This window comes from Bos mutus, chromosome 22 (genome assembly GCF_027580195.1).
Source record: "Bos mutus isolate GX-2022 chromosome 22, NWIPB_WYAK_1.1, whole genome shotgun sequence".
Lineage (NCBI taxonomy): Eukaryota > Metazoa > Chordata > Mammalia > Artiodactyla > Bovidae > Bos > Bos mutus.
The window spans coordinates 64,885,287-64,907,614 of NC_091638.1; the positions used below are offsets into that span (position 1 = coordinate 64,885,287).

Below are 22,328 nucleotides of genomic sequence, written 5' to 3' on the forward strand. Positions count from 1 at the left end.
TCTCCCCGCCGGGGAAGAGGGGTGCAGGAGCGGGGGTTGGGGGGGTCTGTCCTCCCCGACTGGGTCCCGCAGGATTTGGGGGGTTGGGTGAAGGTGGCTCTGCAGAGGGGGACAACTAGGAGGGCGGGCAGGCCACACGCAGCTGGGGGAGACCGCATGGAGGGGGGACGCTGGGGTTCGGTGACACTCTGAGCCGGGAGAATGGGCGCATTTCCGAGAACGCCACGAGGGCACCCACGGGCGGAGGCAGCCAAGGAATCTTAGCGTCTGTCTTCTTTCATTTTCATTAACACGTGTAAATTTCAGGAACCATTTACCATTCAGGGACTCAGGGCAGAGCCGACAACCCCGGTGGAGGTTTCATTCCCGCACCGAGGGGGGTCTGTGCAAATGCCGGAGGGGTAACCCCCAAAGTTAAAGGGCTTTCAGCCTAACATGCGCTCGCTCAAAAAATAAAATAAAATAAATGCCCGAAAATTCCAGCAGCAGCCCAAGATGGTGGCCAGCATTTCCTTCGCCCTGTCCTCCTCGCCTGGGGGATCTGCGCGCTGTCTTCCTACCTTAGCTAGTCCATTCTTGCGGGGGGCCCGCAACCCTCCCCCCGCGTCCCCGCCCTGTGCCGGCAATTTAACAGCTAGAAAAACACTCTGAAAGGAAGGCTGCAAAATAGTGGTCTCTGTCCTGTCTCATTTTTTAAATTAAAAATTAAGCTAAATCGCTGGAAATACTAGTCGCCTCCCCGCCTGGGAGAAGACCACCGGAAACTTCCTAATTGGCTTTGTTGGGGGTGTGGACCTCTCTTCACCTTTAGAATTTGCCCGGGGGCTGCATTCGTGAGCCTGAGGTGGTTGGCGGGGGTCTGGCAACAATCAGAACAATTACAAGTTAAAGAAATAGGTGTATTGATCTGATGATTTTAAACAAAACCTATATATATTTGTGGCTATACGCGAGTCCCCAATATTAATCGCCAACTTCTAAGAATATAAAAGAATATAGTTTTTTAAAATGAAAAGATTCAGTCTCTTTGGTGCTTATTTTTAAAATAAAAGGACATCTTACCCAGTCTTAACATTTTTTTTTAGTTTTTACTCTACCTGCCCCAAATTAAGAACACTGTTCATTAACTTCCCTCTGAATGTAGTCCAGTGTCATCAAACCATCTGATACCCTAACGTTAAAGGCTCAAAGAAAACGGATTAAAAAGCCCCCCCTCCCCTTCGCAAGGGCGCACACAACAGGACAAGACCCCCTCACTTTTCAGAGCTGATTCCCGCGCCCCTCCCCCGCCGAGGATCAGGGTTACTAATATTCCGGGTCCAGGAGGGTAATTACCCTGGGCTCACGCCTCGGGAGGAGCGGATGGCCCGACATGGGCGCGCCCACCGCCGTGTCCCCCTCCCTGGGCACCCAGGCTCGCATTGGGCCCCGGCACGCGGGAGCCTCGGAGCATCAGCCCGTGCACGAGGGCGGCGGGGTTGCTTTTCATTCATAAAATCCCGACCCGGCGGCCGCCGGGATGATTTATGGGGTTGCGCGCTACCACCGGGTTGCTTCTGTCCCGGAGGGCGGAGGCGAAGGGGCCCGAGCCCCGCGTGTGCCCGCACCCGGGCCCGAGGCAGGCTGGCCACGGCGAGGTGCAGCGGGTCGTAAACAGGATCGCCCACTCCGGCGGGACGGACTCCAGATCCAGGAGGGAGCTTCCCCCTAACCCCGGAGAAAGACGGAGGAAACTGGAATTAGCATGAGCCAATGGGGGAGCGGCGCTGTTACTAGGCGGGCCGGGCAGATCTAGACGAGGAACTTCGTTGATTTCCCCGTTCAGGGACGGGCGCAAAAGTGCAAGCCCGGCTGCCGAGCGTGAAGAGCCGTCCAGGAACCCGCGGGGGGAGGCGCTGGAATTTGGTGCCGGGTGGGGAGAGCCCGCCGCCCAGCCCCCACCCTGAGGAGCCCAGATCCGCATTCCCTGGAGAACCGGGGTGGGGAGGGGGTGGTGGTGGTGGCAACAGCTTCGGGCCTTTAATAAAGGCTGCTTATAGGAGAGCAGGGGACGCGTTTTATTTATGTATTTTTTTTTTGAGAGAAAAAGCAACTTTTAAACACTTCACGGCTTAAGGTTTAATTTTGCACGGCCTTGATAAAACCCACCACGAAGCAGGAACTACAAGTTCTTGGCTCATTTAGAGTGCTCTGTGCTATTTCTTGATGACCCTTTGAAACAAAGGGCCAGTTTTGGTTGGGAAGAAAATGCAAAAGTCACTTAGATCACCTTTCCTCGCCCCCTGGTCCCCTCGCCGAAGTGACCTCAAGCCGGGAGGGACGCCAGTCCCGAGAGGGCCAATTCCGCGGCGGGCGCCTTTGCCACCGTCCCTGGCTGTGGGAACCTTCATTCACGGCGGGGGAAGGGAGCGCGTTCATTCAGGAGCCAGCGCGCCGCGGCGCCGACTCCGGGACGCACCGCGGCTGCGCGCCGCTGGGCCGGGGGGCTCTGGGGAGGGGGTGCAGGGCCCAGCGGAGACCTTCCTCCGGCCGTAGAACTCCGGCCCCTGCCCTCCCCGGAGAGGACTGGGCGGCGGGCGGGCGCGTGCAGGTGGGGTCACCTGCAGCCGCATACCTGGCGGCGACTTGAAAGGACTTGGCTCCAGCTCTGCGAGTTTTCCATTGTTAAGCCCTTAAGTCGTTCTGGAAAACGCTTCCGAGTGCGGGCCGCGGGGTTCCGGGGGCTTCACTTCCCCCACAAAGTGCTCGCTTTTGGCGGGGCGCGTACGGCGGTCCACGTGCTGAGATAGCTCCGCCAGGGATACGCGGTGCGGATCCCCTGCGCCCCAAAGTTGCGGAACAAGCCGGAGCCAACTCCGGCCCCAGGGCCCACCCGGACACTCACAGGCTGGGAACTGGGGCAACCTCGCCTCCCACCGCCCCAAGCTATCGGGCAGGTAGCGGGGGACGGGACCACAGTCCCTCAGCCCTTAAGGCCGTGGGCGAAGTGCGCGCGGGAGCTAAAAACAAACCCCAACAGGTTGGGGGGCGGGGCCCGGTTCCCTCAAAGCCTCTGGGATCCCAAGGGAGAAGGTGCACGCTCGGAGATGAAAGGAGATTCGAACTCCTTGACCTCTGCCCCTCAAAACGCACCGCCTGCTTCCCTGAGCAATACGAACCCCCAAAGTTCACCAGGAATTGCCTGGCCCCTTGGCTCAGGCCCCCTGGCCGGTCTCTAACCAATGACCGCGGGGCGGGTGCCCCGGCTGATATAGATAACCACCTCCAGCCAAGGCGAAGGAATTGGGCGGCGGGTGGGGATAACGACCTAGGAGGCCATACCCCTCCCGCGTCTCCCTCGAACAAGCCTACCCGCGGCTGACCAGGACACCACCCCACGCCCCCTCCTTCGCCCCGCGTCCCCGACGCCCAACCTCCGCCCAGAGAGCAGGGCGCCACTGCAGAGACCCGCGAGGCGTCGGAAAACTTCCGCTGGAAGGAGCCTCTCTAAGACCCCCGTGGGCTCCCGCGGCACACCTTCCGCCTCCTTCAGGACTTGTCACTCGCGCCCCCGTCCTCGCCTTTTCCCGGAGAGTGTCCGCGGGGAGGACCCCCTGTACTAGAGCCTTCCAGCCTGCTTCTTTCTGCCGTGGAAACGCCCTGAAAACGTTCCCATCCTTTGAATTGGCCCTGGGGAAGGGCCGGGGGGTCTTAGTTAAGGGCCGTCTAGACATTCCAGGGCTCCCAACACTTGCTTCGGGGATGGGGGCGGGGGCAGAGTTCCAGGTGCGGAGAGAGGGGTTGCGTACTTAGCGCGCTGCACGCGTTTCCTAGGGTCCCTTGGCTTCGCGACGTCGGGGCTAGGGCGGGACACGGCTTTGGGGAATTCTGGGGTTCGGGGTTCTAGGGGCTCGAAAGGCCGCGCCCTGTCCCCACGCCCCGCCCGCCTGCTTGCGCTAGAATCGCCTGCCTTGGGAGTCCGGGGAAACGAAGTTGGGGACTGGGGTGCGGCCCGGCCGGGGAGAGAGAGAGAGGAGGGAAGAGCGCGCGCCGCGGGAACCCGGGCCGGGGCTCCAGGGCCGCGCCGAGCATTCCGCACATTCCCGCCCGGCCTCGGCTCCGCCGCCACGTGGTCGCGGCGCGCGCCGTGCTTACCGTAAGGTTCAGAAGAGAGGCGCACAACCCAGCTTGGGCTCGCCTGCGGACCTCCCAGGGTGAATCCCGACCTGCCTACTCTGTCCGGGTGAATAGCCAGAAGTTGCTCCTTTTTACGTAACAAGGAGCCTACAGCTGAAGTTGTGACACATCCATTGGTAGGTCCCACTGGTATGTCAGGAGGATGACTTCCATCTCAGGAACGTCACGGAACCGGACCGATGACCATTCTGCCTTCACAGCGGTGAGAGCTTAGTGGAGGACTTGCAGCAGGCGGAGGAGGACTTTCTTCTTTTTCTGACTATTCCAAATCAGTCGGTGGCTCAACCCAGTATCCGTGAGACTGGGAAACAGAACCTATGACGTCCTTAGAGCATAGTGAAGTAAGTGAAGTAGTCACTCAGTCGTGTCCGACTCTTTGCAAACCCATGGACTGTAGCCCACCAGGATCCTCCATCCATGGGATTCTCCAGGCAAGAATACTGGAGTGGGTTGCCATTTCCTTCTGCAGGGGATCTTCCCGACCCAGGGATCGAACCCAGGTCTCCTGCATTGCAGGCAGACACTTTAACCTCTGAGCCACCAGGTAAGCCTTTTTAGAGCATAGGGAACGTCCATAAAGCTGCCTGTACTTAGATGCTCAGTCGTGTCCGACTCTTTGTGACCCCATGGACCGTAGCCTGTCAGGCTCCTGGGTCCATGGGATTCTCCAGGCAAGAATGCTGGAGTGGGTTGCCATTTCCTCTTCCAGGGGATCTTCCCGACCCAGGGATCAAGCCCTCATTTCCCTTATCTCCTGCACTGCAGGCTGATTCTTTACCATCAGAGCCTGCGTGCTCAGTCGTCTCAGTCGTGCCCGACTCTGTGCGACCCCATGGACTGTAGCCCGCCAGGCTCCTCTGTCCATGGGATTCTCCAGGCAAGAATGCTGGAGTGGGTTGCTACCTATATTATTTAAAAAAAAAAAAAAAAATCCTGAGGGGTCTTTTTCTGAGAACCAGAATAATGATCTACTTTTCAAAAATTCATGCAAAACCAAACCACTTTTTCAGGGTGCCAGGAAATTTGCAAGCATATCTGTGAGCTTGCAGAAGAGTATCACACACAGACCTGTATTAGCCAGTAGGTGTGCATCCGGCAAATCTCTCTCCGTCTGTAAAAGGGAGCATGACTGTGTGTCTGGAAGGCTGTGGAGACGAGTAATTATGGTAACGCGTGTGGGGCGTTAGCCTGGGGCCTGGCATATGTCAAGGCCTGTTGGATTTATTCATTCATGTATTTGTTCTTGTGCAGAATGAAGGCCATGTGATGCAGGCTGTATGTGGAATTAATTAAACATTTCAGTTTATATTCAGAAAGAGGATTACAAAATGGCTTTATAGTCTATAAACTCACTTTTATTTGCTGACTTCTCCTGAGCTATCTGTGTTCATGAGATTTAAATCCTAGAGCACGCATTAAAAAAAAAAGTTTAACCACGATAATCTTCCCTTCTTACTTCTCAACATGCAAAAGAAGTAAAAAAGTGAATTTTAAAAATTGCCATTCAGTCACTGTCATGTCCAACTCTCTGTGACCCCATGAACTACATCCCAGCAGGCTCCTCTGTCCATGGGATTCTCCAGGAAGAGTACTGGAGTGGGTTGCTATTTCTTTGTCCAGGGGATCTTCCTGACCCAGGGATCGAACCCATGTCTCCTTTGTCTCCTGCATTGCAGGCAGATTCTTTACTGCTGAGCCATCAGGGAAACCCCAATGATTAAAAAAGGAAGCATGTTAGTTAAGGGTTAAAGTGTCAAGGCAAGGCTGAGGGTCAGAAACAAAAAGGGGGATTTCTGGTGGTCAAAGAGGGTGGACAGCCTGAGGCCCTACCCAGGTCTTTGGATAGGTGGGGCCCAGAGTCATTTAAAAAAAAGGGGGGGGGAGAGGTGATCAGAAGTGAAACTGACCAAACGTGCAGGTCACTGACACTGGCGGAAGCAAAGAGGCAGAAGTGTCAAGAAGCCATCGGACTGGAAGCTGCTGACAGCGTCAGCCCATGGCCAGGGCACAGGCTGCCCTCAGGGGCCCCGAAGGGAAGAAGGACAGGGGAGGCTGGTTTAAACATTTCGCTGAGGCTTGGGCCTACTGGGGAGAGAGGAGTCCTGGACCACCAGTCCGGAGGGCCTCCCGGTGCCCAAAGGACTCTGGTCAACCCTTCTCTCCTTCGGTGATTATTGTTCAGTCGCTCGGTTGTGTCCAACTCTCTGCAACCCCGTGAACAGCAGCACGCCAGGCTCCCCTGTCCTTCACTATCTCCCTGAGTTTGCTCAAACTCATGTCCATTGAGTCAGTGATGCCATCCAACCATCTCATTCTCTGTTGCCCCCTTCTCCTGCCTTCAATCTTTCCCAGCATCAGGGTCTTTTCCAATGAGTTGGCCCTTCACATCAGGTGACCAAAGAACTGGAGTTTCAGCTTCAGCATCAGTCCTTCCAATGAATATTCAGGGTTGATTTTTCCTTTAGGATTGACTGGTTTGCTCTCCATGTAGTCCAAGGGACTCTCAATAGTCTTCTCCAGCACCACAGTTCAAAAGCATCAGATCTTCGGTGCTCAGCCTTCTTTATGGTCAACTCTCACATCCATACATGCCTTTTGGAAAAACCATAGCTTTGACTATAAGGACCTTTGTTGGCAAAGTGTCTCTGCTTTTTAATATGCTGCTGTCTGGGTTTGTCATAGCCTTTAGAATGGAGCTTGCCTGCAAGGCAGGAGACCCGGGTTCAATCCCTGGGTCAGGAAGATTCCCCTGGAGAAGGAAATGGAACCCACTCCAGTATTCTTGCCTGGAAAATCCCATGGTTAGAGGAGCCTGATAGGTTACAGTCCATGGGGCCGCAAAGAGTGGGACATGACTAAGCGACTTCATTTTCTTTCTTTTCTTTCTTGGTGATTAGAAAGTTTTAATTGCCTTTCTAACCCAAAGAGGAAACTGGAAAAAGCAGCTGGGAAATTTCCGAGCAAAACGCAAGCTTAGTGCCGGCAGCTTGGCCAACAGGCAAATACATGCTCCTTGAGCTCTTGTGAGGTGAGAGGGCTGGTCACGCTGCTCCCTCCCCTGTGAGCCTCCACCCTTCTTTGGTCCTGGTGAGTCAGGCCAAGTATGCTTTCCCCCTGCTGCTGTAACAGACGGAGAAGGCAATGGCACCCCACTCCAGTACTCTTGCCTGGAAAATCCCATGGACGGAGGAGCCTGGTGGGCTGCAGTCCATGGGGTCGAGAAGAGTCAGACACGACTGAGCGACTTCACTTTCACTTTTCACTTTCCTGCATTGGAGAAGGAAATGGCAACCCGCTCCAGTGTTCTTGCCTGGAGAATCCCAGGGACGGGGAAGCCTGGCGGGCTGCCGTCTATGGGGTCGCACAGAGTCGGACACGACTGAAGTGACTTAGCAGCAGCAGCAGCTGTAACAGAGGACCACAAACTGAGTGGCTTCAGACAACAGTAACCGATTCTCTCCTAGTTCTGAAGGCTAGAGTCCCAAATCAGGAAGTTGGCAGGGCTTTGTCCCCTCTGCAGGATCCTGGGGAGACCTGTGCTTGCTTCTTCCAGCTTCTGGGGCTCCCCTGTCTCTTGACTTGTGGCCACATCAATCCAGTGTCTGCCTCCGTCTTCACAGGGCCTTCTCTTTTCTGTGTGTCTTGTCCTGTTCTGTCTCTTATAAGGACATCTGTTGTTGGATTTAGGGACCACCTGGATAATCCAAGAAGATCCTAAACTTGATTACTTCTGCAAAGACCTTATTTCCAAAAGCCATCGAATGCACAGGCTCTGGTGGTCAAGAGGGGAACACGACTCTTGGGGGCCACCATTCAGCCCACCACAGGTGGGAAGAAGAGCAAAGATGGGACGGGTCTTAAAGTTTAAACTCTGCCATCAAATCCTTGTGTTTGATAAGGTCTTGGTTTATGTCAGGGGGCAGAGGGACAGGGCCCAAGCATAACTGAGTTATGGTGTGTGTCTTCCAGGACTTTCCACTGGAGGCCTGAGAAATAATACATGGAAATATTATTTTTAAGAGAAAGTTTGTGGCAAAATAGGCAGATGCCTTCTATAGGCAACCACTATCCCTGTCGTATTCACTCCTTTGCAGAGATAGACAGGAGAAGTCATGAAAAGCATGTTGTGATTAAAATTTTCTTTTAAAAATATTCTTTATTTTTGGCTGCATAGGATCTTAGTCGGGCTTCCCTTGTGGCTCAGACAGTAAAGAATCTGCCTGCAATGCCGGAGACCTGGGTTTGATCTTGACTGTGGCCCACAGGCTCTTGAGTCGCAGTGCGCGGGCTTCATTGCCCTGCAGCATGCGGGCTCTTAATTCCCTGACCAGAGATCGAATCCATGTCGCCTGCACTGGAAGGCAGCTTCTTAATTCCTGGACCACCAGAGAAGTCCCACAGTTAGAATTTTAGGGAGGAGTAAAGAGAAAGGCTTTATCCAAGAATGAGGAAGGCTAAGAGAGAGGAGACAATGTTCTAGGTGTTTGAACAGTATAAAGGAAACCCCGCAAGGAGAGATTGCAGGGTATGCACTCGGCTGAAAAGCAGAGTCTGAACCCTTTAAAGCAGATGGGTGGGGGGAACGGAGATAAATCGTTGACATTATCCACAGGGGGCCGATTCCAGAACCCCCTTAGATGCCCCAATCTGCTGGTACTTGTGGCCTTTATTTATAAAGGCCTGCATATAACCCACACACAGCTTCCCATTAGGCTTCACTGTTAAATTTTTTCTGTTTTTTTTTTTTTTTTTGCTGTTGTTGGATTTGCAGCACGCGGGCTTTCTCTAGTCGCCAAATGCAGGCTCTCCAGTTGAGACTCGGGCTTAGTTGCCCCACAGTAGGTGGGATCTTAGTTCCCCCACCAGGGATCAAACCTGAGTCCCCTGGGTTGGAAGGCGGGTTCTTGGCCCCTGGACCGCCCGGGAAGCCCCTCTCCCGTACACTTGAAGTCGTCTCGTGGTTACGGGTGACGCCGACGACACTGTCGGTGCTCGGTCGTGGTTGCCACTGTGCGGCAAATTCAAGCTTTGCTTTTGGGAGCTTTCTGGAATTTTCATTTTCTTGGAGTATTTTTTGACCCGTGGTTGATTTGAATCCACGATAGGGAACCCGTGGATGTGAGGGACTGCTAAGGATAGTGTTGACCTCACAGGGTTTTCACAGAAACTAAATGAGTTTGGGTGGGTGAATCCAGATGGCACGGGGAGGGCAGCCATTATTAGCTGTGAAAAGGCAGTTGCTCAGTCGTGTCTGACTCTTTGCGACCTCATGGACTGTAGCGCACCAGGTTTCTCTATCCATGGAATTCCCCAGGCAAGAATACTGGAGTGGGTTGCCCTTCCCTTCTCCAGGGGGTCTTCCTGACCCACAGATGGAACCTGGGTCTCCTGCATTGCAGGCAGATTCTTTAGGGAAGCCCTGAGGCGCACTATAAATCTGAAAATTGTAGTCGTGTAAAAGAGCCCCTTCATTAAGTCACAGCCAACTCAACTCATTTTTTCAATCAAAAGCTTCTGTAACTGCCAATAAGATCGGTCAACATGCGCGTCTAGAGCCCTTGCTCCGCAACAAGAGAAGCCCGCCGATGAGCAGCCCACGCACCGCAACTGGAGAGCAGCCCCCGCTCTGCGCAGTGCGGTAGCAGTGCTGTTAGGCGAGTCGATAGCCTTCCGGACTTGGGGGAAATACGCGGGAGTTGGGTGTTGCTGCCTTGTCCTGGCTGAATGCACTCTTCGCTCTGTGCTTTTGGATGGATTGGAAACAGGTCTCAGAACTTGTGGCTTCCCAGGCTGGGATTACAACAGCAGGAAGCGAGCCACTGAGGGTCACAGAGGGCAGGATTGGGGCCACAGGGGTGACGTCAGAGCAGCTCTCGGGGGGGAGAGGAATCTGAGCTTTCCTAGACGGAGACCTGGGAGGCTCTTCTTGGCCCCTTCCCAAGCCTCACCTATCCCTTCTTCCTGCCCTTTCTGGCTGATGAGTCCAAACTCGGAGTCCACCCACCAGCAAGTTCCCGTGCAAGTTTCAAAGTCATAGAAAGAGGGGGTTTGGAAAGAGGAGATGAAAGATAAGGATGGTGGCAAGGAAGGTGTGACTGCAATGCCTAGAGGTGGAGGGCGGGAGGAGAGGGGAATCCAGCGATCAGGAAGGTGGGAACAGGAAGGAAAGTTAGGAACTGCCCCCCGCCCCCCCCCCTCACACACAATCCTCTTCCTCTCTACCCACACAGCTGCTTTACAGAGAGCAGCTAATTCATCTTCACATCAGCCTCTGAGGACAGTCACTTCTTCCCCATTTTACAGATGAGGAAATAGAGGCCCACAGAGTCATTAGCTATGACAAAGCTGGGATGCCTCTGGCTTTGTCGGACTTTAAAACCCAGGGGAAGGAATGACAAAATTTGAAGCCCCTAGAAATTACAGTGTTCACCATTTTAAAAACAGCTTTATTGAGATATAATTTATACACCATAAAGTTCACCCATTTAAAGTGTGTAAGTCAGTGATTTTCAGTATATTTGCAGAGCTGTGCAACCATTGTCACTATTTAATTTTAGAACATTTTCATTACTCCTAAAGAAACCATGGTCTAGTCAAGGCTATGGTTTTTCCATTGGTCATGTATGGATGTGAGAGTTGGACTGTGAAGAAAGCTGAGGGCCGAAGAATTGACGCTTTTGAACTGTGGTGTTGGAGAAGACTCTTCAGAGTCCCTTGGACTGCAAGGAGATCCAACCAGTCCATTCTGAAGGAGATCAGCCCTGGGATTTCTTTGGAAGGAAATGATGATGAAAATCTGAATTTTCAAACTCCCAGGAATGGGAGTAATGATGCTAAGGAATGATGCTAAGGCTGAAACTCCACTACTTTGGCCACCTCATGCGAAGAGTTGACTCATTGGAAAAGACTCTGATGCTGGGAGGGATTGGGAGCAGGAGGAGAAGGGGACGACAGAGGATGAGATGGCTGGATGGCATCACTGACTCGATGGATATGAGTCTGAGTGAACTCCGGGAGTTGGTGATAGACAGGGAGGCCTGGCGTGCTGCGATTCATGGGGTCACAAGGAGTCGGACACGACAGAGCGACTGAACTGAACTGAAAGAAACCATGAACCCATTAATAGACACACCCTTTTCCTCTGCCCCTCACCCCCTCAAGCCCCAGGAAACCAGTAACCTGTTCTCTATTGCTATGGATTTACCTAATTTGACTGTTTCCCGTAAACGGAGTCCTCTGATATGGGGGCTTTTGTGTCTTCTTTAGCATAATGTTTCCAAGGTTCATCTGTGTTTCGTAGCACATTTCAGTGCTTAATTCCTTTTTATGGCTGAGTAATATTCCACTGGATGGCTGTGCCACATTTTATGGATTCATCTGGGTTACTTCTGTGTTTGGACTGTGAGCATAATGCTGTTCTGAACACTCATGTGTTCATTTCTCTGTGTATAAAGGGTCATCTTTTCTATACAATCAAGTGAAGGGTCAGTCTTCGGGGGAGGGCTGTTCTCTGGGACTGGAGAGATCTAGACACATCCAAAGAGGGCTTCTCATTGGTCAAACCTCCTGCCTGGTCCTTCTATCTCTTGTCCTCTCTCTTTCATCTTTTCTCTTCCATCTTCAGGGAGGTCCTAAGGTCTAGAACCATGAATAAGAGTGCATCAGAAATTGTGTGTGTGTGTGTGCGTGTGTGAGACATTAAGAAACTTAACAGGGTGGGCATGTGTCCTGATTAGCCACGCACAGGTCCATGCTCTATGAAGAAAGATCTTGTGGGGAAAGATCTGGGATGTGTCCATGCAGGGGCCCTCTGCTTTGTCCCCTCAGCCGCAGTGGAGGTAATACCGTGCTGAATGGGAACCGGTGGTGGACAGGATCAGAAGAGGCAGGAAATCCCTCCTGTAGGGCTGGCAGGGCGTCCAGATTCAGGCGCAGCGATGAGGTCACAGCGCCTGCTGACCAGGTCTGGGCCAGCACAGGTCCGGTGCTGGGGATGGTTCAAGCGCCTCCTGAGACAGGATCGGGCCTGGTCTGGCTGGAGTTCATGCTGCCTCACCTCCCCTGGCCCAGCCCATTTTCGCCATCTGGTTTTCCTTTCTTGCTTAACGCCATCAGCACTGGTTTCAGTTGCTTGCAACCGAACACTTGGATGAGAAGGACGCCACGATTGAGCACGTTTGCGGCTTGCACGAAGACCTGTGACCTCACTGCCAAACAAGAAACTTACAAGAGTCATCCTAGAAATGATCTCATGTCCAATCACAGGGGATGGTGGATTATGGCATATCCAGAGGTTGATATATAGTGAGATACAAATGCACAGGTACCACACTAGCTCAACTGTAAGACGTACGTAGCTGGTTTGAAGGACATATCACAAAATGGAAGGAGCTGAGCTTTGAGGGGTTGATAAGGTTGATTTTTCCCCTTCCTTCTATGCTCTACCACGTCCTTTCCATACACTCTATCCTCCTATGAACAAATATTTATATTAAAACCAGAAAAAAAGAATCAAACCCAAAACAACTCCAAAGGATACCCAGGCATTTTGCAGACCCTCAGGCCCCCTGTCTGTCCTTGGGACACCTGAGCCAGACTCCCTGTGGCTCATCAGGATGTGGCCTCATGGGGTTCTCCCTGTCACCAAGGAGCATCCCAGGTGCCAGGCCAGGAGGAGCCTGAATTCACACATGGCTCCAGCAGACAAAGGGGTGGGAAGCTGGTGCCCTAGGCAGAGTTTAGTGGGCCCCAGGGTAGACGACACTTGTAAACACATAGCCAGTATGATCATCGCTGGGCAGTGACCACTTCAGAGCAGAGGAAGTCCAGACTATGCCCCCTGAGATGCAGGGTGTTGGCTGAAGGCAGGAGGAAATGCAAAGAGGAGCTTGCAGATACAGACCAATGTGTAAAATGCTCTTCCCTCACCAGGCTGCGCTGGTGCTGAGAGCATGAATGAGAAGGAGTTGGGGCAGCTGTCCTCTCCTTGATGTGGGCGTGGGCCGCATCATCTCTAAGAATTCAAGTGGTCCTTGGGAGCTGGTGATGGCATCACCGACTCAACGGACATGAGTTTGAGCAAGCTCCAGGAGTTGGTGATGGACAGGGAAGCCTGGCGTGCTGCAGTCCACGGGGTTGCAAAGAGTCGGACATGACTAAACGACTGAACTGAACTTGGGAGGCACGTGTGTGCTGATCCAGTGGTTACCTGATGTCTACTAGGACAAATAAAGATACCTGGAAGGAGGCTGGATTCCTAACAAGGGCATCGTATAGACAGAATCACGCAAGGAGAGACTGCCCGGGGAGGAGGCTAGGGGCCGGGTATCACTGCATCCTCTGATATCCATTCCCTACAACAATGGGATTTTTCCTCGGCACCTGTTATTCACGGAAAGATGACATTTCTCAGTCTCCCTTGCTGCTGGTACGGCCGTGTGACTTGTCCTAGCCAACAAATTATGAGTAAAAGTGATGAGTAAAACTTTTGGGTTGAATCATTAAAAGGCAAAGGCATGTGGCAAGGTTGCAGTATACAAGGTTAATATACAGGTCAGTCCTGCTTACCAAGTACCAGCAATGAACAAGTAGAATTTGAGATGAGAAATACAATATTGTTTATATTAGCATGCATGCGTCTGTGCTAAGCCGCTTCAGTCATGTCTGACTCTTTGTGACCCTATGGACCGTAGATCACCAGGCTCTGTCCATGGAACTCTCCAGGCAAGACTACTAGAGTGGGTTGCCATGCCCTCCTCCAGGGGATCTTCCCGACCCAGGGATCAAACCCACATCTCTTACATCTGCTGCATTGGTAGATGGGTTCTTTACCACTAGTGCCCACATGGGAAGCCCTTACATTAGCATACCCCGTCCCCAATAAAATACTTAGGTAATAAATCTAACAAAATTTGTGTGAGATCTAGCTGAGAAGAACTACAACACTCTGATGAAAAAAATCAGAGAATAAAATAAATTCCATGTTTAGGAAAAAAAGCTTCTCAAGATATCAGTTCTTCTTCCCAACTTGGTCTAGAGAGTCAATGCTATCTAATCAAAATTCCAGCAAGTTGTTTTGTGGATATCAACACACTGATTCTAAAGTTTATATGGGCAGGCAAAAACCAGCACGGTATAAAGAACAAAGTCTGAGGACTGATACTACTGGCCTTAGGACTTAATGTAAAGCTGTGCAGACAAGCAGAGCCACCATGAGGGTAAGGTGTGTGTTGTTACTATAATGATCGCCTGGCTTGACGTTAAGACTGTTCCACTGCTCTGGGTACCCCCCCAGTGGCCCCCCAAGGCCCCCTGAAGACTTTCTCCAATGAGTAGCCTGGCGTTCCAAGACCCTCTTTGCCCACGTCCATGCCTCCTCCCTTCCCTCCCACTCCTCCTATAAAACCTCCACGCGTGCACCACTCTCCTCTATAGCCTCCCTTTGCAGTGGTCCTTCAGCCCCAAGTGCATGACAGCTTGGCCTTCGAGAGAGACCCCAGTGCTGTGCACAAAGGCTGCTCTGCAGTCCTCCTCTCACACTGTGGGGCCCACCCATATGGCTGGGCCTAGGTTGCTTCCTTTAGAATCGGTGACCACTCACCCCTCCCACAACCATCCTGGCCTTGCAAAGAGCTCAAGGGAAAAAGAAACCCAGGTTGTCCTCCAGGGATGCTGTTTCCCTCTGAATTTGGAATGCAGGGCTGGGATGCAGGGAGGTGGGATTCTGCCTGCAAAGGTAGCTCTTTGGAAATCACGCAGAAGCACGGAGCTCATAGCTTTCGAGCGTCTCGTGGTCAGATGCCTGGACTAAAGCATCAAGACCACATGAACGCCAAGCTCGCAGGAGACCTCGAGGGGTGGAGGCTGGTCTGGCAGCCCGCTCTGGGCTCTGGCTTGGCCTTTTGCCGTTCCTGCCGTTGTTCTGCTTGCCATAGGACTCTGGCTTGCAAGGCACAAAACCTCCTCAAAAGAACCTGAGCTGGAAAATTAGAGGGAGGCTGCAGAGGAGCTTTGTAAAATTGGAAAAAAAAATGAGTGTGCTCCCCATTGCAGAGTGCCTGGCCCGTCCCCCGGTTCCTGATTAAGGGGGATTGGTGTTTGTGGGGGACTTGAGCAAGAGGCCTCTGATTGGGAGACAATTTTGTGGCTTTGGCCTGTAATTTGGATTCAGGGATCAGACACAGTTAATGTGATAAACTCGCAAACCTCCGCTGGTGACCAGCCACGGAGTACGGCCCCCAGGGGCAGCCATCAAAGCCAGTGGCCCACAGGCCCTTCTCCTGCAGCCGCAACAGGCTGGGAAGGCTGGGCCTTTCTGGGCCGTGGAGACCGGCCCTTTCCGTGGCTGCTTTGGAAACCTGGAAATACAAGTCTCATTTGCCATCTCGTTCTAAATGCACGCAGCTGGCCGGCTTCATTTTTGCTGGACCTGGGTCTTTGAGATGCTCCGTGTCCTAGACTGTGAACATTTGGCGGCAGGAGGGGAGACAGAAAACTCACCCCGTTCTGGGGTCGTGCACCTTGAGGGGCTCTGCACGGATGTGTTGGGCCAAGGAATGAGAAGTGAATGGGATGAATGGGAACAGATGTGTCTTTGGCTTGAGGAGTGGTGGCCTTCAGGGGTCATTCCAGGCTGGGGTCTGCCCCAAGAGGTCTTCCTGATGGCCAAGGTCATTTGAATGTTGCTGGGAACACATGGGTTCTCTCTGGCTAGTGACCACTTTGGTACTTTCTCTTGCTTCCTGAATTACCAAGATCAGGCTACTGAGAAAACAGACAAACTCTGTGCATGCGTGCATGCGTGTGTGTGTATGTGTGAAATGTTGTGGGAGCTATGGGATGCAAGTGGTTGGATGAGGTGAGGGGTGGGGGCGGGGGGAATGCTGTCCACAGCTGTGGGTCCCCAGCCTCTCTGTCCCTGCAGGGTGGCATAGGCTGTATTCATCACCACTGCCCTTGTAAACGTATGTTAACCTGTGCGTGAGTCTTTGATGCTCTGGTTTTCCACTTATGTTTCTTTGGTTCAATTCCCCACCCCCACCAGTGACCAAAGCAGTGTGAATTTCCTCTTTCCCTCCACGTGGCTGGGAGAAGACTGGACATTTTCAAACAGGAATGCTTTCTAGGAAACCCAAAGGCAAACACATCGGCAGAATACGAGACTGAATAAGATGTGCATGCGTCTATCCTTCCGATCCTAACTCAAACTAAGATCTAATCAGGGGTCAGTTGGCTGAGCTGACACCATCAATGGGGAACCAGGCTTCGGTTTCTTCCCCTTTCTGAAGGTTAACCGAGATATGCGTGCATCTAATGCTGAGAATACTTTTCCGGTCTGCCTGCAGTAGGACATGTGATTTTTGATAATATCTCTGGATAAGATGATAATGGAATCCAGTTAGTTTTCCCAATGAAACAAGGACCCCTGAGCAACGCATCTCAGGACACGGAGCTCTAGTGACAAGTGCAGGGCTCTCGTCCTATTCAAGTCTTTCTCAATGACTTCAGTTAGGAGTCAAAAAGCCTGCTTATCTACCTGGCAGACAAGAGGGAACTTCCACGCAAAAGATTTCTTACCAGGTACAAGGGAATTGGACAACCTTTCTCGCGTTCAGGTAAATTGAGACTGTCTCCAAGATTTCACTTTAAGAAATGACATCTTTAGACAAAATGCTTCTCTTATTTTCTCTCTGATTTCCAGTAGCCTAGTGTGCTGTGGGATGCCAATAAAGTTACCATAAAAAAGATTCTGAGGGCCAATTAACTGGGTCTATGTCACACAGTCTTGGGGATTCATGGAAAGGCACTGAGGAGTCCTGCAGAGTAGAAACGTGCTTGTTTGGCCGGGTTCCAGAAATTTTCCTGGGAAACCCTGCCTTACAGCATATTTTCCAACGTGATATAAAAAAATATAAATAGCTTGTCTCTTTTTCTCAATCAGACATCCTCGAAGATCCTCACCAGACCCAACCAGATTTCAGCAGGTCCCACCATCAGCAGTGTGCAAAGATAGTTTTCCCTTAGCTCTTCCAAGCGAATCTTATCGTTTTGTTTTTTTTCGGCTGGATTCACAGGGGTATAATAATACTTTCGTATTGTTTAGAGTTTTATTTCTTTAATTGCTAGTAAAGAAGCTTTGCATTTTCCTGTGTGACAATGTGTCACCATAATTTTCTGGTGTATAAATTTAATTGTTTTTCCTTCTCTGATCACTTAAGTTGAAACTGAATATTGATCTTGTATGTTTCATACGGATACTTCTTATAACTTTTATTTGTTTATTACACATTTTCCCAATGCTTTTGGAGAAGGCAATGGCACCCCACTCCAGTACTCTTGCCTGGAAAATCCCATGGATGGAAGAGCCTGGTGGGCTGCAGTCCATGGGGTTGCGAAGAGTCGGACACGACTCAGCGACTTCACTTTTCACTTTCATGCACTGGAGAAGGAAATGGCAACCCACTCCAGTGTTCTTGCCTGGAGAGTCCCAGGGATGGGGGAGCCTGGTGGGCTGCCGTCTATGGGGTCGAACAGAGTCGGACACGACTGAAGTGACTTAGCATAGCATAGCATTGCTCTTTTAAAATTTTATCATGCATATGATTATGAAAGAAGTTAATTTTTTTTTAACATAATCAAACCCCTCCATCTTGTATCCAATGAGATGTTTCCATTTCTTTAGTAGAATTTCTTTTACATGGATGGGGAAAAAAGTGCTGTTCTACTTTCTTCTAGCTTGTTAAAACCTGAAAAAAAAATGAAAAAGGGTTTCCTAATCATACAAGCAATAGATGTTTGTTATGAAAAATAAAAATAAGAAAAATAAATAAGGACCTACAATCTTACCACCCAGCTAGTATTGGTAATATTCTTTATATATCTTTTTGGATTTTTCTGTTTGTTCATTGTTATTTAAGTCATGTCCGACTCTTTGCGACCCCATGGACTGCTCTGTCCCTCCGGTTTTCCAGGCAAGAATACTGGAGTGGGTTGCCAATTGCTCCTCCAGGGAAATCTTCTGACTCAAGGATTGAACCCCCTGCATCTCTCGCATTGGCAGGCAGATTCTTTATCCCTGAGCCACCTGTGAAGCCCTTGTGTTCATACACGAGTTAAACATTTTTAACTCTAATTTTTTAAAGTGGTCACACCCATGCACATACACGCACATAGATCTATCCATGTGCACAGGGGCACGTACACTCTTCCTCTGGAATTTCAAAGTCAATTTATCACATTGCTGAGAGGACCAGTAAAAGTCTTTTGTCTTTACCAGACGTGACGGTGTTTAGGAAAAGGGCTCTGCAGGAAGGAAAGACCCGATTCAAGATGCTTGGTGATCCCCTTGGTGTAAATACTCCCATCGTGGCCAACATGGCTGATTTCGAGCTCTTCAGGACGTGGCCAATGTCTTGTGAATTTCCTGAATATGTAACATTTGGGTTCTGCCCACTGGCCCATCATCTTTCTTGTGTTTCTTCTTCCTCAAGAGCAAAATACAGTTCTGCTTTTTGCCTTCCTTTTTTTTTTCTCTCCTATTAGGGCCTGCTAAGTTGTATATTCTCTAGTAAATGGGAAGGCAATTATTAAACAATTAAATTAAAATGATTAAAAAATGAATTATCTGATTTTTTTTTACTGCTCTTGGGATCTCTTATTTTACAAGCATTTTTTCTAATTGCCTGACACTTGCATAATACACAATTGGTAACCTTTGCTTTTGTATGTGCCGTATCGTCCAGAGTTAATTTACCGGTTGCTTTCCCAGGTTTATACTTGTGATATTGTTGTTGTTTAGTTGCTAAGTCGTATCTGACTCTTTGCAACTCCATGGACTGTAGCCCTCCAGGATCTTGTGTCCATGGGATTTTCCAGGCAAGAATACTGGAACGCGTTGCTCTTTCCTTCCCGAGGGCACCTTCCCTAACCCAGGGATTGAACCTACGTCTCGTCTCCTGCTTTGGGAGGCAGATTCTTTACCTCTGAGCCACCAGGGAAGCCCTTATGACCACAAGAGAAAGAATATTTGTATGCCTCCTTTTTCTACATTTCTATGTTATTTCTTTTGCTTCTTAAGCAACTTTCTCTGGTATTTCTAGGTTTATTTTAAAATGGGAACAGTCACTGGACAGGACACATCACAGGATGACTGATCTTTAAGGCTCGTGACCTGTTACTTAAGTGATAAATGGCTTTTGGTTCTAAATCCACAATTTCATCATGTTTAAAATAAGAAATGTGTTTAATTGTTACAAATTTTTAAATAATGATTTTTTCCCAAAGTGTCTCATTGATATCTATTGGTATAATTCAATTACCTTTTATTATTTCTTGTGCTGATATGATACGTCATTTTCCTGCTTTATCACCACCAATATTTTTGGGACAGACCCTATTTGGTCGCTGTAGACACTTATATTTTTAAGTGCTGAAAGTCTTTGCTCATATTTAGAATTTTAGAATACACTTTTTGTTTTAAGAATAATTTAGATACACAGGAAGTTCCTATATATCCCTCATGACATATCTGTTGTTAGTATCTCACATAACTACAGCCGGGGCGTCAAAGCCAAGAGACCGACATCAGGACGTTGCTGTTAACTCCAGGCTTCACTGAATTTTTCCAGTTTTCCTTACTGTTTGCATCCCTAAGTCTATGTTTATGATCGAGGCTAGACTATACTTTTTCTCTGTTCTTTTCAGTTTGATTCAAAACTCTATTTGTATTATACTTACATAATGTACTCTCTCTCTTTCTATATATATATATATATATATATAGTTGATTTACAGTGTGGTATTCGTTTCTAGGGTAAGGCAAAGTGATTCAGTTGCACATATATATTCTTTTTCATATTCTTTTCCATTATGGTTTATTACAAGGCCTTGAATATAGCTCCCTGTGCTATCCAGTAGGACCTTGTTTATTTTATATACAAAAGTTTATACCTGCTAATCCCAAACTCCTAATTTGTCCCCCACCCATATACATATTTATAAGAGTCTATTGAATGGAAGAAGAACTATTTCTTCCTTGAAGGATATGAATTTTCCACGATTCAGACAGGTGGACAGACATACAGGGGCGGTTCCATATGGTGATAAGCATCTGTGTTCAGGCTGTTCTAGAAGAATCCAAAAAAACAAGAGCTTCCTTTCATTCCCCTACCTCTCCTTCCAGAGGGCAAGCACATCCTTGACACAGGGAGCCTGGGGCTTCTCCGCCTGCAGAGGAGGGTTGACTCGCTCTGGTTTGGGGACAGTGTTGAAACGAAAGGGCAGCGGAGGCCAGGGCAGACCTCAGGGCCTGCAGACAGCAGCTGGAAGTGCAGACAGCTGGACCTGGTAGGCAAGATGGGGCTGTATTTAAAGGAGGGCATTCCGTATTAGCCATAAAAATGAACAAAACTGGGTCACTTGTAGAGAGGTGGATGGACTAGAGTCTGTCATACAGAGTAGAGTAAGTCAGAAGGAGAAAAACAAATCTCCTATATTAATGCAGGTGGGCTTCCAGGGGGAACAGTGGTAATGAATCCACCTGCAATGCAGGAGACGTTGGTTTGATCCCTGGGTTGAAAAGATCCCCTGGAGAAGGAAATGGCAACCCACTCCAGTATTTTTGCCTGGGAAATCCCATGGACAGAGGAGCCTGGCCGGCTATAGTCCATGGGGTCCCAAAGAGTTGGGCATGACTGAGCGCACATGCACGGGATTTACAAAGAAGGTAGAGATGAACCGTTGTGCAGGGCAGGAATAGAGGCACAGATGTAGAGAAGGGACGTGCGGACGTGGGGGGAAGGAGCGGGGGGGGGGCAGGTCGGGAGATCAGGATCGGCATGTATGTTAACACCCCACGAGGTGTAAAGCAGTGGGGACCTGCCGCGTAGCAGGTGCTTGCTGCTCTGTGATGACCGAAGGATGGGGTTGGGCAGGGGGGGCGGCTCACGAGGGAGGGGACATGTGTCCATGTAGTTGATTCATTTCGCTGTGCAGCAAAAACTAACCTAACACTGCAAAGCAATTCTACGCCAATTAATACAAAGGAGGCGCATTCCAGGGATGGGGAAACACCCTTGCCCTGTTTCCGACAGTGTCCGCAAAAGTGGCAGCTCCTTTGGCAGGGTGGCACCCAGATGCCAGTGTAGGGGACGCAGGTGGGGGAGTTTGGGGCTGGACTCGCAGCAAAGGATGCCTGTGCCCACCCCTGGCATGGCAGGCGCAGCTCCATTCTCATAATGGCCAACAAGGGCAGCTCACTGGCGACCCAGATAGCCCTCTGACCAGCCTGCCTCTTTCCTTTCCCAGAACCGTGTGAACCTCCCAAACTCTCCCTGCTGCGACGTGAATAAAGCTCACTCCCATCTCCCTAGGCCCTCAACATATGAACTTTGGGGCAACACAAACATTCAGTCCACAGCCCTCCTTTTGATCTCAAATGGTTTATTGCCACAAATGGGTCTTTCCTCACCCCATCTTCTCATTTTGGGAAGACGTGGAGATGGGCCGCTGAGTAATCACAAGGGCTCCTAGGGTTAAGTCTCCCATCAAAGGCCTTTGGGGTCCCTTGGGATCACGGTTATCATTAAATCGCTTCTGCAGACTCACACTGAGGAATCTTAGAGCTGAATTATAGCAGCTGTCCTTTGGGAACCGGCCTGTCTGTAAATTCGGAGATGGAGCCTCCCCAGGCACAGGGGAAAAATCGTGGTTCAAGAATTGAAAATAATGTGGTCAACAGTAATTTAGAAGGCTTTTCACTGAGCACGGTTTAAAACAAGCAAGAAAAAAGGAAAGAGAAAAACAGCTTGTAAAAATCTGTTTTAAAAGCCTCCGTGGAAGTTGTTGCTTTAAAATACTACTATTGTGTCTAACTTCATTCAGTACAATTTTTATTAACTTGATTTTTTTTTTTGCCCTCTCTTGCTTTTGCACTCAGTAAAAGAAAAACAAAAAACAAAAAACTCAACAACTTCTTGAAATGTTCCCCAATCAAGCCTTTTATCTCCACGGGGTCAATTCCACCTGCCAATTTGCAAATGGGCTTGTTTGGGTCACCAGACCACAGCATTCTCGGCAAAGTTTCCATTTGCAGGCAGGCCAGCCCTGCCGGCCCTGCCCTCCTGAAAAGGTGCAGTCAGAGATTCAAATATGAC

At 50.1% G+C, this 22,328-nt stretch overlaps 1 protein-coding gene across 1 annotated transcript in view; it reads left to right on the forward strand.

Annotated features, from left to right (window-relative positions):
• LTO1 (LTO1 maturation factor of ABCE1) overlaps positions 1 to 22,328 on the forward strand; it is a 67,414-nt gene that overhangs the window by 28,427 nt on the left and 16,659 nt on the right. The window lies entirely within an intron of this gene.